This window comes from Emydura macquarii, unplaced genomic scaffold (assembly GCF_026122565.2).
Source record: "Emydura macquarii macquarii isolate MOO-44397 ecotype Brisbane River unplaced genomic scaffold, CSIRO-AGI_Emac_v2 contig_3287, whole genome shotgun sequence".
NCBI lineage: Eukaryota > Metazoa > Chordata > Testudines > Chelidae > Emydura > Emydura macquarii.
The window spans coordinates 4,849,897-4,864,946 of NW_027133424.1; the positions used below are offsets into that span (position 1 = coordinate 4,849,897).

The 15,050-nt window shown below is 46.2% G+C and overlaps 1 protein-coding gene across 1 annotated transcript in view; it reads right to left on the reverse strand.

Moving 5' to 3' along the window:
• ZBTB37 (zinc finger and BTB domain containing 37) overlaps window positions 1-15,050 on the reverse strand; it is a 69,800-nt gene that overhangs the window by 31,936 nt on the left and 22,814 nt on the right. The window lies entirely within an intron of this gene.

Consider the following 15,050-nt stretch of genomic DNA (forward strand, 5'->3'; position numbering starts at 1 on the left):
GTTTCTCCCCAACCCCCTGTTATCCTAGCACAGTGGTTCACAAGTGTGTTTGTGGGGAGGGAGAGGCAATGCCAAACTTCCTATTGGGGAGTGGCGAGTCTTCCCACTCACTCACGAGGTCACAGTCCCTGAAATCTGGCCTTGCTTACCCCACTGTTGTCACCAAGGAGGAAGCTGGGCCAAATTTGCGTGAGTGGTATTGCAACCTGATGCACAGGGTTGCAATGCCCACTAACACTCTGATGCTGAAACTGAGAAATACTACCCTGAAAACTCTGGATATTAAGATAGTGCTTTTAAATGGTTTCCTAGGCTGTGCTAAATTAGACAGCAGGATCAAAGGACTGATTTATTTCAGATAGAATCACCTTTTTTGGAATCAGTGAATTGATGGTCCCAGTTCTATCTAGATTACTTGGAAAGTCCCATTTTGTAAGGTGGGGGGGGTGGTGTCTAAATTAAATAAAAAGGTTGAGAGCTGCTGTCCTAACAGAACAATGCTAAATTAAGGCTTAGCCCTGTTCCACGGAAGTCAATGGTGAAGCTCTCAGGATACAGCTACACAGCAATAGAAGTCCAGGGTTGAAACACAGATTCAAGCCTTAACTCTCCTTCCATCAACAAACAAATGGTGCTAACACGGGACTCGGAGCCGGGGTGCTAAGACCCCACAGGGGTGGAGGGTCCAAGCTGGCACCTGGGGTTTAAACTGCTCCACTGGAGTCATGGGAGTGTGCCAAAAGGATCCCACTGGCTGCCTTCCTTTGTCCTCCGGACAGGCCAGTTTTCCCACACTGCACCATGAGCAAAGAGCTGGAGCAGCCCTGTTTTGGGAGGGTGCTAGGAAGTCTGAGAGGGGGGTGGTTGGACTTGGGCTCACAGTGCAGTGTTGGGGGGGAGCCAGGGTTCAATATTTCCTAACCTGGGAGTGTAGTTGCTTAAGCCCTTGGCTAACAAACCTAAGGTCTGCTAACTCAAATTCCCCTAGCCCTGGGCTTACATTGCAGTGTAGATATACCCTCCGAGATCAGTTGCTCATTATACCACTCGATTGGCCTTCCAGAAGTTCTAGCCTCTAGGCAGGACCATGATACACATGAATGAATTGCAGTAATTTAACTGGGAAATTTTGTCCCTGTAGCTTTGGCAGAAACACCTCTGAGTGGTGTTACATTAGGCATCTCACAGTCTGAAGAGTTGCAAGACCACACTATTCTGCTTTGAAATGGTATTTGACTTGTTGACTTATTCACCAGTAAAAGGACCTGTTGGTCAAGGTTGAAAATACCTGTCGGTTACTGAAAGGGTTTTCCCCATAAGCAAATGTGTGGGGTTTTTCCATCAGCTGTGCAAATGAGTAATGAAAGTTCCATGTTAATTACACTTGAATTCAGAATTATGGAAAACCACAATTAAGGTAATCTCAACAACAGTTAGGCTAATCATAGAATATTAGAGTTGGAAGGGACCTCAGGAGGTCATCTAGTCCAACCCCCTGCTCAAAGGAGGACTAACCTCAACTATATCATCCCAACCAGGGCTTTGTCAAGCCTCAGCTTAAAAACCTGTAAGGATGGAGATTCCACCACCTCCCTAGGTAACCCATTCCAGTGCTTCACCACCCTCCTAGTAAAAAACTTTTTCCTAATGTCCAACCTAGACCTCCCGCCCTGCAACTTTAGACCGTTGCTCCTTGTTCTGTCATCTGCCACCACCGAGAACAGCCTAGCCCCATCCTCCCTGGAACCCCCTTTCAGGTAGTTAAAGGCCGCTATCAAATCCCCCCTCACTCTTCTCTTTTGCAGACTAAACAAGCCCAGTTCCCTCAGCCTCTCCTCATAAGTCCTGTGCTCCAGCCCCCTAATCATTTTGGTTGCCCTCCGCTGCACTCTCTCTAACTTGTCCACATCCTTTTTGTAGTGGGGGGCCCAAAACTGGACACAATATTCTAAATGCGGCCTCACCAATGCCGAATAGAGGGGAATAATCACTTCCCGTGACCTGCTGGCAATGCCCCTCCTAATGCAGCCCAATATGCCATTAGCCTTCTTGACAACCAGGGCACACTGCTGACTCATATCCAGCTTCTTATCCACTGTTACCCCCAGGTCCTTTTCTGCAGAGCTGCTGCCCAGCTCGTCGGTCCCCAGTCTATAGCTGTGCATGGGATTCTTCCTTCCTAAGTGGAGGACTCTGCACTTGTCCTTGTTGAACCTCATTAGATTTCTTTTGGCCCAATCCTCCAGTTTGTTTAGGTCACTCTGTATCCTATCCCTACCCTCCAGGGTATCTACCACTCCCCCAGCTTAGTGTCATCCACAAACTTGCTGAGGGTGCAATCTACCCCATCCTCCAGATCATTAATAAAGATGTTGAACAAAACCGGCCCCAGGACCGACCCCGGGGAACTCCGCTTGTGACCGGTTGCCAGCTAGACATGGAGCCATTGATCACTACTCGTTGAGCCCTATGCTCTAGCCAGTTCTCTATCCATTTTATAGTCCATTCAATCAACCCATACTTCTTTAACTTGCTGATAAGAATACTGTGTGAGACAGTATCAAAAGCTTTGCTAAAGTCAAGGTATATCACATCCACCGCCTTCCCTACATCCACAGAGCCAGTCACCTCATCATAGAAAGCAATCAGGTTGGTCAGGCATGACTTTCCCTTAGTGAATCCGTGTTGACTGTTCCTGATCACCTTCCTCTCCTCCAAGTGCCTTAAAATGGATTCCTTAAGGACCTGCTCCATGATTTTTCCAGGGATTGAGGTGAGGCTGACCGGTCTGTAGTTCCCTGGATCCTCTTTCCTCCCTTTTTTGAAGATGGGCACTATATTTGCTTCTTTCCAGTCCTCAGGGACCTCCCCCTGTTGCCACGAGCTTTCAAAGATAATAGCCAATGGCTCTGAAATCACCTCAGCCAACTCCCTCAGCACCCTCGGGTGCATTGCATCCGGCCCCATGGACTTGTGAATGTCCAATCCTTCTAAATAGTCTTGGACCCGTTCCTTCCACACTGTGGGATGTTCACCTCCTTCCCATTCTGTGCCACCCAGTGCAGCAGTCTGAGAGCTGATCTTGTCTGTGAAGACAGAGGCAAAAAAGGCATTGAGTACCTCAGCTTTCTCCATCAGTAGGTTGCCTCCCTCATTCTCTAAGGGGCTCACACTTTCTCTAATCTTCCTCTTGTTGGCAACATGCCTGTAGAAACCCTTCTTGTTCCCCTTCACGTCCCTTGCTAGTTGCAACTCCAATTGTGCTTTGGCCTTCCTGATTTCATTCCTGCACGTTCGAGCAATGTTTATATAATCCTCCCTAGTCATCTGACCAAGCGTCCACTTCTTGTAAGCTTCTTTTTTGCGTTTAAGTTCGCCAAGGACATCTTTGTTAAGCCAAGCTGGACGCCTACCATATTTGCTATTCTTTCTGCACATCGGGATGGTTTGCTCTTGTGCCCTCAATAAGGTCTCTTTAAAATACAGCCAGCTCTCTTGGATTCCTTTCCCCCTCATATTAGCCTCCCAGGGAATCCTGCCCATCAGGTCCCTGAGGGAGTCAAAGTCCGCTTTTCTGAAGTCCATGGTCCGTATCCTGCTGCTCTCCTTTCTTCCTTTTGTCAGGATCCTGAACGCGACCATCTCATGGTCACTGCTGCCCAGGTTGCCACCCACTTGTACTTCCCCTACCAAATCTTCCCTGTTTGTGAGCAGCAGGTCAAGAGGAGCACAGCCCCTAGTTGGTTGCTCCAGCACTTGCACCAGGAAATTGTCTGCAACACTCTCCAAAAACTTCCTGGATTGTTTGTGCTCTGCTGTATTGCTCTTCCAGCAGATGTCAGGGTGGTTGAAGTCTCCCATGAGAATCAGGCCCTGTGAACTGGAAACTTATCATACACTTGTCACACTTCTTGTGTACGAGGGAGACATTTTAAGGGCTTTAAGTATTTCATTTCCACAGTTAGCTTGTGGTGTTGAGGAACTATGGTTTGTGTGGCTTTGATTTTGTGCATCTGGTCTCCTGTGTAAGTGTGGTCTCGGATCCTTGTACATAATCTAACTAGCTCCACCAGTGCATAGGTTTGTGGCTATACGTCTGAGCTATGCGGCACAGTGCTCTTACCTTGTCTGTCTCTGAATGTGGCCCGTTGAGGAAGAGCTATAAAAGCCAGTCTCTTATCAGTGACAAGGGCATGGCCTTGAGGCAGACATATTATAGGGTGCTAATGTAGAGGCAGGGAAGTGCACTTCAGTCTAAATGGTACAGTAGTATATTACGGGGGGATGCACTATACATTGTGCCAGTAGATGGCACTCAAGGATAGGTAGCCTAGTTCCTGGGTTTTGTTGGACTGATACAATGTGCACTGTAAATGTCTTCCTCTATGCAACTCATTAAATCAGCTCTTGACTCCACAGGCCTATCAATGACTGAGTGTAAGGTAATTAAGTTACAGCTGCCAGTTTCTGGAATCACTCATGCCGAGAGGTGTGTTGGATGTACGTGAGATTGTGTCCTAGTTCTTAGTAGATCAGGGGCAAAGTTAAGGGTGTTCTATACAGATTCTTTATCCCAGGGTCTGAATGCCTGTGCCTTTCCATACTTTCTAATAGTCAGTATCTTTCCCAGACATGGAGCTTTAACAGGGGAAGTTCAAGTGACTATGGTTTGATTTCAGTATTATGAGCATGTTGTAATTTTAAGTCCTCTCCCCCAATTGATGAGAGCTTAACTGTCTAACCCCTGGTTCAGATAGCTTCATGCTACTGAAACTCCTAGGCTATTGAATGATTTTATTCCCAGCTGGGCTCTTGTTTTATAGAAACTGGCCTGACACAAAAACCTGCATGGAGGGTAGGTGAAGAAGTACTAGCAGCCTCTTTCGTTCATTCCCTGCTGCTGCCCTTCCCTGAAAGTTGGGGTCTGAGAGACCATCTCTTGCTGAGAGGAGATGGTCTGGCTGCAGCCTTGTCTGTAGGTAGAGAGCCTGGGACTGGTTATATTTGCTTTCCCTGCTGCTACTTTTCCAGGGCAGGATCTTCCTCTTGCTCCCTCGACCTCAGGTCGCAGCTCCAGCCCCTCACCCCTAAAATCAATTTTTTCTGCAGCCTCTGGCTTCCTTCATCTCATTCCCTAGTCCTTGAAGTGAGATCTTGATCCTGAGCGGTGTGGGGCAAGGAGGAGTCTGATCTCCATCCTGCTGCTTGCTCTCTGCTCCCAAACCAGACAGGCAGGACCTGAAAGAACTGCTCAGCAGGACACAGGCATATATGAGCTGCCTGGCAACTAGTGAGTCATTCCAGAGCATATTGCACCCAGAGAGCACACACATTGCAACCAGCCACTGAGGGCTCCCTGTTCCTAGCAGGGACCCTGTGGCTTGGGCAGAGGAGCTAAGAGCACCTCTGCAGCCAGGGAAAACCAGCTGGTGTATGTTTTGATGAAAGGCAGCAAGAACATCAGGTATCTTAAAGTGCTTGGCAGTGGCTCCGGAGTAGATGTGCCCGACCATACACTGGATCCTTGGTCCAGTCAGTGGCTGAGTTCACCAGTCACAGTGGGAATGTTAAGTGCTTTAGCCTGGGAGGGGCCCTGCTCTTGGAGCACAAGACCCCCAGTTCAAGGAGCAGATTCCAGCTCCCTGGGGTCACAAGACCTATTGTGTAGCAGTGCTGCAGCTGCACCGCCCCCCTGTGCCCTGTAGTGCTGGCTGGCTGTGCTACAGTCCCCATCGCTGTAATGTGCCGGAGCAAGGACTCAACTGCCTCATCAACTGAAAACTGCAGAAGGTGAACAGGCTTACAAAGATGGCTGCAGAGTGTCGCAAGCTGTTGAGCGAGCACAGCCAGAAGCCGTTTACTTGCAAGTCTAGCTTTGGCTCAGCCTATTCAGACTTTCTAAGAGGCAGAGTCCAGAATCACTGCACCTTGCCACGGCGGCTGACAGGACTAACTCAGGGGAGACACTGTTTGCCAGATCATGGAGAAAGACAATGGGTGGGGATGGAGGGTCATACAATGGAGGTGATGAGTTATAGAAGGGGTATTTGCATAGAAGCTCTTCATCTCTTTAATCATCTATTTTTCCACCTTCTGTCTCTTCCATGACTGGCAACCCCACTGCTGACTTCCGTAAGCTGGCCTCTGCCTTGACTTGCCCTCTAAGGGCAGGTTACAAGTGGGAAAATTGAGCTAGTTCCTCCCTGTGGTGTTTTGCCAGCCATACCGTCATGGTACAGCTCTTACAGCACTTCCCTAAATTAAGCCATAGCCTCTCCTGAGGCACGTGTACCCATTTTACAGTAAGGAAGACTTGAGATTATTCAACATTTTTATTCAGGCCACTGATTTTTGGAGGCCTGGCCTGAGGCTGATTTTTAGATGAGCTGTGTGCCCCCCTGGCAGAGGGAGGCGAGGAGGCGCAGCACTTTCGAAAATCAGCTTCAAGGTCCAGTGGCTGCTGTTAAGTATTGACTGTACTTTACCCAATGTCTGTGGCGGAGCTGGAATTAGAGCCAGATTTCCTGAGTCCTAGGCCTTGTCCCTTTCGTGGCTAAGGGAGGTATGAGAACAAGCACGTACAGGGCCTGGTTTGCAGAGCAGACCTCCATCTGTGCAACAGGAATCACTTGCAGATGCAAACAATGGTCCAGCAACTACGTTCCTGGAGCTCCAATAGGGGATGTGAAGCCCCTAATTTGTAGGGGCTGCTGTTAAGTGAGGGTGTGGAGGAGTTGACTTCTATCTCACATATGGGCTATGAAGAAAAATTGGTTAATCCAGCCTCACAGTCGAGGGGCCAGGTGAGGTGCTGCACATCAGAAAAAATTCCTCGTGCTGGTCAATGGCTATTTTCACTGACTCAATGTTTTCTGAAAGGCTCTCTACAACTGAGCACTTTTCCCCCCTTACCGGGGGGAGACAGGGCAGTGTAGCCTATCAAGCCTGATCACTTCAGTCTTCAGTGAGCCTGGGAGGGGGAACAGCTGCGTTCTCTGCAGATGCCAACAGCCTGCAGCAGTAACAGAAATCCTAGTCCAAAAAGCCCTTTTTAGGTTTGAAGCCTGTAAGAAAGGATCCAAAATAACCATCAAAAGGCCAGCTCTCCTGCCTCTGAACCCCTAGGAAGGAGAAATCAAACGGGAACTTGGGGGCGAATGAAAATGTTACAACCTGAGTAGTTGTCAGTGCTGCTCTGTGTTTGAAGGGAGCAGGGAGAAACCAAGTGGGTCCTGGAAAGCAAGCTTGTCTCCTTGCTACCTCTCCTTCATGGACCAGTGAGCTTAGATGAGGAGGGAGGATGATGAATGAAAGGCCAGATCCAGCCACAGGAGAGCCCGGGTGTGAATGTTGTCTTATTAGTGTGTAAAGAACAGACCAAATGAATTGTAGCGCTGTAACAAACTAGGCAGCCCCCCAAAATGACAATCTGAGTATTAAACCATTTAATTCTCAAACCACTCACATGCATAATGTTCTTTTACAGTGTTAAAAGAAAGAAAACGCAATTTGTTTTTAATACAAACAGAATTTCAAGTATACATTTATAGAATTTTCAAAGGTTCCTAACCAAGTTGCTACGTTTTCATTCACATTGTTCTTAAAGCTGTTTGCTGAGAGCTTTTGCTAAACTGATTTAAATGTTTGTACAATTCTTTATCGTCACCCTTTTATGCCTCAAATCCTGGTCATCTTGCTTCCCTTCCTTGTCAGCACCACCAGCAATCAGTGGTGGCTACCAATCAAACAACTCATCCTCACTAAGGGCTGGTGTGTGCTTGGAGCACAGACAGAAAAGGAAGATTAGAGGACCAGCTTGGGAAAAGCTTGTAAAATCATTTAAGAACAGTTCTGATTTCCACAAATTACACACAGCAGGGCCACACTTCAACCTGCTGCAGACGCAGTGGGAACATCACCTATTTAAAATAAGGACTCCACCCACACCACACCCCACCCCACCCCAAAAACATTAGAGAAGTTAGTACAGCACAAAACTTCCTACCTGTGAAAAAAGTCTCTAGTTTTAGGACAGGTGTCCTACACCAGTTTAGATTCATAGGTCAGCATTTTAAAGGGATGCCCCAATTATTATATTTTTGGTTACTCTAAAAACCAGGCAAAAAGCAGGGTCCATGTGAGACAAAAATTTGGACTTTAAAATGATAGACGTGACTAGGGCCCCAGCTACACTAAAAAAAACGGTAACAGCTCTGTTGTGCCTCAGGCCTGTTATAACAGAACACAGCCTGGTGGTTATGGATGGTCCATCTGCTGTGCTATAACTGGGTGTAACATCTCACCTATTATAAATGGATGTTAAACACACACTACAGCTGAGGGCATTGTTGTAGGCCCAATTATAAAAGCATGCTGACAGATCAATGTGTGCCAGTTTACAGAATGCTACCATGGTGCCAAGATAAACCACCACTACTGCAACACTGGTTGTAGCTCCTGTTTTTTAATGTAGAGGGGGCCACAATCTTGCACTAGAAGGGGGTGCTGAGGTAGGAGGTAGAGCTGCATTTGCTTATGAGACTGCAGCAGGCAATGGCAGCAGCCAGAGGTTTAGCAACATCACGCCCTCCAAAAGTCTCTTGCTAAAACAATCCAGCTGCATGTACAAGTGGCTACAAAGCCAGCAATAGCCACACACATCTTAAGATTTAAAGTGCATTTCTTCAGTAAGGGGGATTATTTTTCCTTAAAGTAACCTAGTTAAAGTGCTGTTCTAGTTTGAAAAGGGACTTTGTAAAAATGGCACCATTTTCCTTAGCAGATCTGTTTCCCCATGCGTACTCAGAGTCAGATCTGCTGCCTAGTGACTTAAATAAGGTATTTATTGCTTTTCACTCCTTTCAGTTCTGCACAGCCAACTCTCCTTGAGAGGGATGGACCTGGATTCAGCCCCTATTCGAATCAGGTTAACTAAATTCCAACTGCACATGGTAGCGCTGGTCTTTGTCCTACAGACTCTTCATTTTGAGAGCATGTACTAGCCACAAAGACCCTAGCTTGATTTTTCAGAGCCTAAAGGGAGTTTGTGGGGCAGAAAAGAGATCTTGCTTGTGAAGCAAAGCTAGAGCCATAATGAACACACAAGCCTCGGCTGCCATTTTCACAGAGTCACTTTATAGTGCAGACCTGCATTTTAAAAACACAGGTGGGGCAAAATTAAATCTGTGTTCTGTATCAGTGATTCCCTGTCTCTAAGGGAATCCGTGAAAGACTAAAGCCTTGTCTACACGAGCACTTATTCCAGCAAAACTTTTGTCACTTACGGGTGTAAAAAAAAAACCACCCCCCCGTAACGAGTTTTCTGGGCACAAGCGCTTGTGGGGGCTGGAGACTGTCTCCCATTCACATAGCTACCGCCACTTGTTTAGGTGGTTTTATTATGTCAGCAGGAGAGCTCTCTCCCGTCAACATAACACGGCTACACAAATGCGCTTACAGCTGTGCCGCTGTTAGTTTTAAGGGTAGATTAGCCCAGCCCTTCCACTGAAAACTGACTGAAGAGAATTCAACGATCTATACAGATGAGATTTCCAAGGGTTCACACCTCCATTTGACATTTTTTAGGGGTCTCCAAATGAAAAAAGGCTGAGAACCACTGCTCTACAGGAAAGCTTTGTAAATAATGTGTGTAGCATGGCAACCTCAGCACTCAGAGGGAGGTAGTTACTGTCCTGTATCGTGGCTGCAGCTTGATGCAACTGAGTGAATGGAGTGATTGCTCCAGAAAACCACCAACACAAAAACCATTTCCTGTGTTATTTTTCTAAGGACAAAGTTACCCCCGTTATATTTTTTTATTGAAAACGTGTTCAATTATCCCCTCTAAGGGGCTTTTGTATTTTAGAAATTGATTGTCAGTTCAGTTTATTATGAATCAAATTTGATTAGCAAATTGCCATAAAGCCATTTACAGTAAATTTAAATTTACTTGTGTTACTAACACTATTATTCTTTCCATTTTCCCTGGGAATGCACCCATTCATCACTATGCACGGTTAGTGATTCCTCAGCCAAAGCTATTCTTTGTGTTACCATGTGACTGCATTGGAAAACATTTGATGCAACTGGCAGTTTTACTGGACCCATTTACAAAGGAAAAAAAAAGCCAGCAGCCTCACAGCTGGAAGCTGAGGGTCATTCACAGCCTTGTAGAGAAAAGGGGGTGAGATTAGAAAATGGGAGATTTGGCTGGGGGGGGGGGGGGGGTGCAGAGCACCTTCCAGGGCCTCTCTAGACCAGGTTGCCTGGGTGGGGACACTTCTACGTAGAATACAGGCCCAGATGCCAAGGGGGGGGGGGGGAAGGGGAACTGGGTATTGCTTTCACATCTCCCCTCCACGAAACACTGTTTAGAATAGCTTGTTTTCAATTTCAAGAATGAAAATCGCTGCTACCTTTTTTCCTTCTCTTGCCACTTATCTACCCTCCCTTTCACAGCACAAGATGAAGAATCACAGTACAATAGGAACACTCAAGGATCGAGCCAACATATGCTCTTTTCAACTCAGGTTTTAAAAACAGGCTGCAGAGAAGTCCCTACTTCTCCATCTTTTTCCTCCCGTGGAAAGGCTGATTCTAATAGCACATGACCCACTCTAGGAATCAATCAGCAACCTGATGCACAGAAGCACAAAAGAAACAAATGATCATTTAGAGAAGGAGAAGCCTCCCCGTTCAATTAAAAAAAAACCTCATTGAGTTGTCCTGCTGAAGATGTAGCCCCAGAATTCTTTGCAGGTCATGTGTTATCAAGGGAGGGAAGGAAAGGTGGTTACTCAAGGAAGCTTTTGTAAATGGCACTATAAAATAAATGCACAACCGTGCTCTCTTGGCTACAGAGCTGCTCTCAGCCACGCTATTTTCCCTAGAGCCCCCCCAGGGAAGAACAGAGCATGCAGCTAGCTCCCAGCGAAAGAGCACTGCACCAAAAATCTAGACCCCTCTCAGATCAGAGATGCAAATTTTGCTCTGAGCCTGTATTCTGAGTGACCGCCGACAGCCCGCTATACTAACTGAATCCTACCACTGTGTTTCAACAGAGTAACCCTGTGCTGTGTCACCATAAACTTGAAGTTGCTTCAGATTTATGTTGCAGCAGCAGACTTGAAAGGAGTCTCGGGAGAGAATTCAGCAGAAAGAGATTTGTGGAATGTTTCAAACCTTTTTGCAAAAAGCAACGCTGTAAGCTCAATGAGCAGTTCACTAGCAACATTTTGTTAATGTGAAGCTTCCATAATGACTGGCTTCAAATACAAAATGGACCGCTCTCTTTCCTATCGCTCCCAATCCCAAGTAAGTCAGTGTGGTAAGTGTGTTCACTTACTGATTTGCATGATATAAAGCTATTAAATAAAAGCTTCACAGTAACCCATAGAGCTTTCTTATATGTGAAAACCCCAAGGGGGTAGAGTATCATGGGCGGCATGAATTTCCATTTGTACTGAATGCTCGGGATGCTTGGCTAAAAAGAACAGGCTCCCCCCACCTCTCTGCTGGCTCTATGCGCCTCACCCTGTATAACTTTTACTACGCAGAACAAAAACTTAGGAAGCACTAAAGTGACATGATCAGGTTAAAAATCACTATCAAAAACAGTCTTTGTCCAGGTTAGGGGTTTTTTAAGCTTTTTTCCAGATTTAATCATTTAAAATTTACTTCTCTCTACTTACACCATTATTTTCTATATTTCAGTAATATCATTCGGAAACTAGACTGGTCAGTTTCACTTTATTTTTCCAGTCCCTTTCACAGTTTCTCATGCCCTACCCAATGATGGTGTATTTGAAATCCAAACCCAACAGGGCAAGGTTTAAATAAATACATTTCACTGCAATATAAAAATAATGAAAATACTTACTCATAAGGGTCTGAGTTTTTAAAGAAGGGTTTATACAACCCAAGCTAAGTACGGGGTTTAATAAGCCTAATGGTGCCCATGGAAAAATAATGCAGAGGTTTTTTTAATTACTGCCTTAGCTGACTAGTCAATCAGAATATGTAAAATTGAACAAGGAAGTTACACAGAAGTATTTAAAGATACCTGAATATATTTCAAAAACCTTCACTGATATGAATTGGACAGATGCCTGCATGCTAGTTAAATGATCCCTTTAGTGGGAACAGCCTGGTTTATTTGTAGCCACCCAGGGAAATCGGAGCTGCAGTCTGACACAGGCAAAGCAGATTTCTATAGCACATTTTAGGTAAGAAATGTAATGTCATGGATGTGCTGATCTATCACTGATTATTCAACAGCTAGAGAGCTAAGGCAAGATTTTCAAAAGCACATACAGCACTTGCCCCCAGTGAATTGGTCACATTTTTAAAGTGATGCCCGTGCCTGGAAACTCCTTGATATTCCGCTACACTTCACTTCATCGCCACTTCAGTGCTGCCTCAACCCTTTCTGTGGTTCTCCCATTTAAATGCAAATGAGCAATTGCTTATACATATAGTCTCTAGCATTTAACTTTCAGAGAAAAGGATTTTTTTAGAGCTGCCCAAGGGAATCTGGAAGCTTAACTGCCTTTAATTCTAATGCCTCAGGCAGCTCTGAAAAAATCAGCCAGCGACAAACTCCTATGAGAAGGCCTACTACACCTGCCTCAGCTGCGTAGCACAGATTTTAATAAGCTTGCCATCACTGCCTGACCTTGGCTGGAAAAAAAAAAAAAGACAACTGCAGTATTACAGCAGCACCCTGCAGTGCACTGGTGGCAGGAATGCTATCGGCCCTAGGGTAGACGGGTCAGGCACCTTGCCCATCATGCATGAAACAGTGCTCAATAAGCCAGAAATGGCTGTGCTAGTGGCTTAACACTGCTGCAGCTGCACATTGCTGAAAAACAGTACACATAGAAGCACTCATGGGAGCTCCTAAATGAATGTAGGTTTTTTAATTCACTCCATCCCCAACCCCAGCAGCTGAAAGATGCTAGAGATACACAGTGCTTTCCCATCAAGCTTTGCAGGTGCATTTCATTCCCATTTGTCTCAACACTTCAACAGAAACAGGCAAAGCAATACTTACACTGCAACACCACCAACAAAATAACTGTGGACCTACACGGTCTAACGCCTTGGCTTGGCTGGTACAGCTCCTCTCCCTACACTTTATTGTTCATTCTCATGCCACCAAACCAACCAGATTTTCCTCTTTAGTTCTGTTTACACTTTGCAGAGTTCCCCCCAATTCTTAACAAATGTCCCAGGTTGGGCAGAACTATGGTGCGTGAGCCAGGTGGACACCTCAGTTAGCATAGCTACATTACTTTCACACCCAAGTGCTAATGTTACCACTCAGCTCATGCACATGCTTCTGGGAGTGTTTTAAAAATGATATCTCTTGGCCTGCAACACACCTCCCCTGCAGCCAAAACAGCCATTGCCTACAGTAGGAGCAGGGGCAGGCTCTGTCTGTGTGCTGAGATGTGGGTAGCAATGATAAGCGTAGCTCCGTTTTTCCCCTTGAAGATGGTAAGAGAGCACTCGTCAGTCACCCACCTGCTGACTACATAAAACACTAAGCTTTAAAGCTGCTCAGGTTTATAACGGCAGGATTCTGGCTTGGTCTGAGTTTAGATTTAGTCACCAGGGAAAGGCAAATTTGGGAATTTGCTCCTGCCTGTAGGATTTGTCAGGCTTAGAAACAGAGACGTAGTGCAAGAGAAAAAGAGGCAAACCAAGAGATGCGCTTTGTATGCTAAATGAGCTGCTTTGTCATTAGATGAAGTAAATATGTTTTTTGCTAATGCTATTCTAGTAATATAAGCATCCCTCCCTAGCAAGGATTGTACTGGCTTGGCACAGCCTGACATGCAAGTAGGGGGTGCTGGTCTGAGTCCAATCACTTCTCTCCTCTTCCCTCTCATCTCTGCCCCCTGGACTGACCTGCTATTTCACCAGTGCCTAACACATAGCCTTTTGTGGACTCTGGAAAGCCGTAGCTTTCAATACAGTCAAGCGGCCTCCACCCTGTTTAGTGTATTATTTAGTTATTTTAATGTCTAAAAGCAGGAATAGGTGCCCATCCCAAACGCTGGGCTCCCTGGCCTAATTTAATTTCACAACAAATTTTAAAGGCGCCTCTTCCCAATGCGAAATAATCACCTACCCACGGATAAAACATAGCCAACAACCAAAACAGCTCCAACCTGAACTCCCCTGCAGCTGGGGGGGAGGGGGAGGGCAGACCTTGTACTATGCCCCAAAGGTTAACAGCTCTGGACTCTGACAGACTGGAGGAACATGAATTTCAAAAGTTGGCCACCTCCCAGAGAACACAATACCAGCAAGTCCCCGCCCATCCAGAGGCAGGGGGGTTGACTCACTGGGATGTCAGGTGTGGTCGTATGGCATTAGAAGCAAGGTGGTCTCTCAGACAGGACGTCCCTGTGCACAGGGACCCCACATGGGGGGAAAAAGGGCACACTTTACTGGGGCCCAGAGGCCTGGCTCAGGACGCAGCCCCCGCCCATGAGGAAAACATTGAGGCTAAATTGTAGATCATGCCTGAGGATATTTACAGAAACCAAAATAGCAAAGGGGGGGCATTTTTCAGAAATGTAGAATATGTAACAGTAATTTCAGAATTCAAACTTTTTTCATGGCTCATGAGATTGTACATCTGGGATGAGGGACTGTGGTGTGTGCGCGGGGGAAGGGGCCCGTGTTACAAGTTTGTACTGGACCCAAAAAAATTATGCTTTGGCCCTGCCTGTGCCACACCCATGCCCCCTCAATTTACGCTGAAACAATCACTCTAGGTAACTGCTGACCAGCTCTGCCCTGAGCTTTTTACAATGACAGTCACCCAACACCAGCAGCTCTGCCATAATTACTTTACTTTTCTGGTCTTGGGATGGGTGAGTTCAAGATTTCATCACAGCCTTGAAAGGGGACATATAAGAGCTGTGAAACGTGCAAGGATGGGGCCTAGATTCCAGGTTACTGTGGCAGCTGCCATAAGTGCTTGTAGTGTGGTGTCCCCCAAAATGTTCTTGTATCATTTCCTACATAGCTGATGCTCT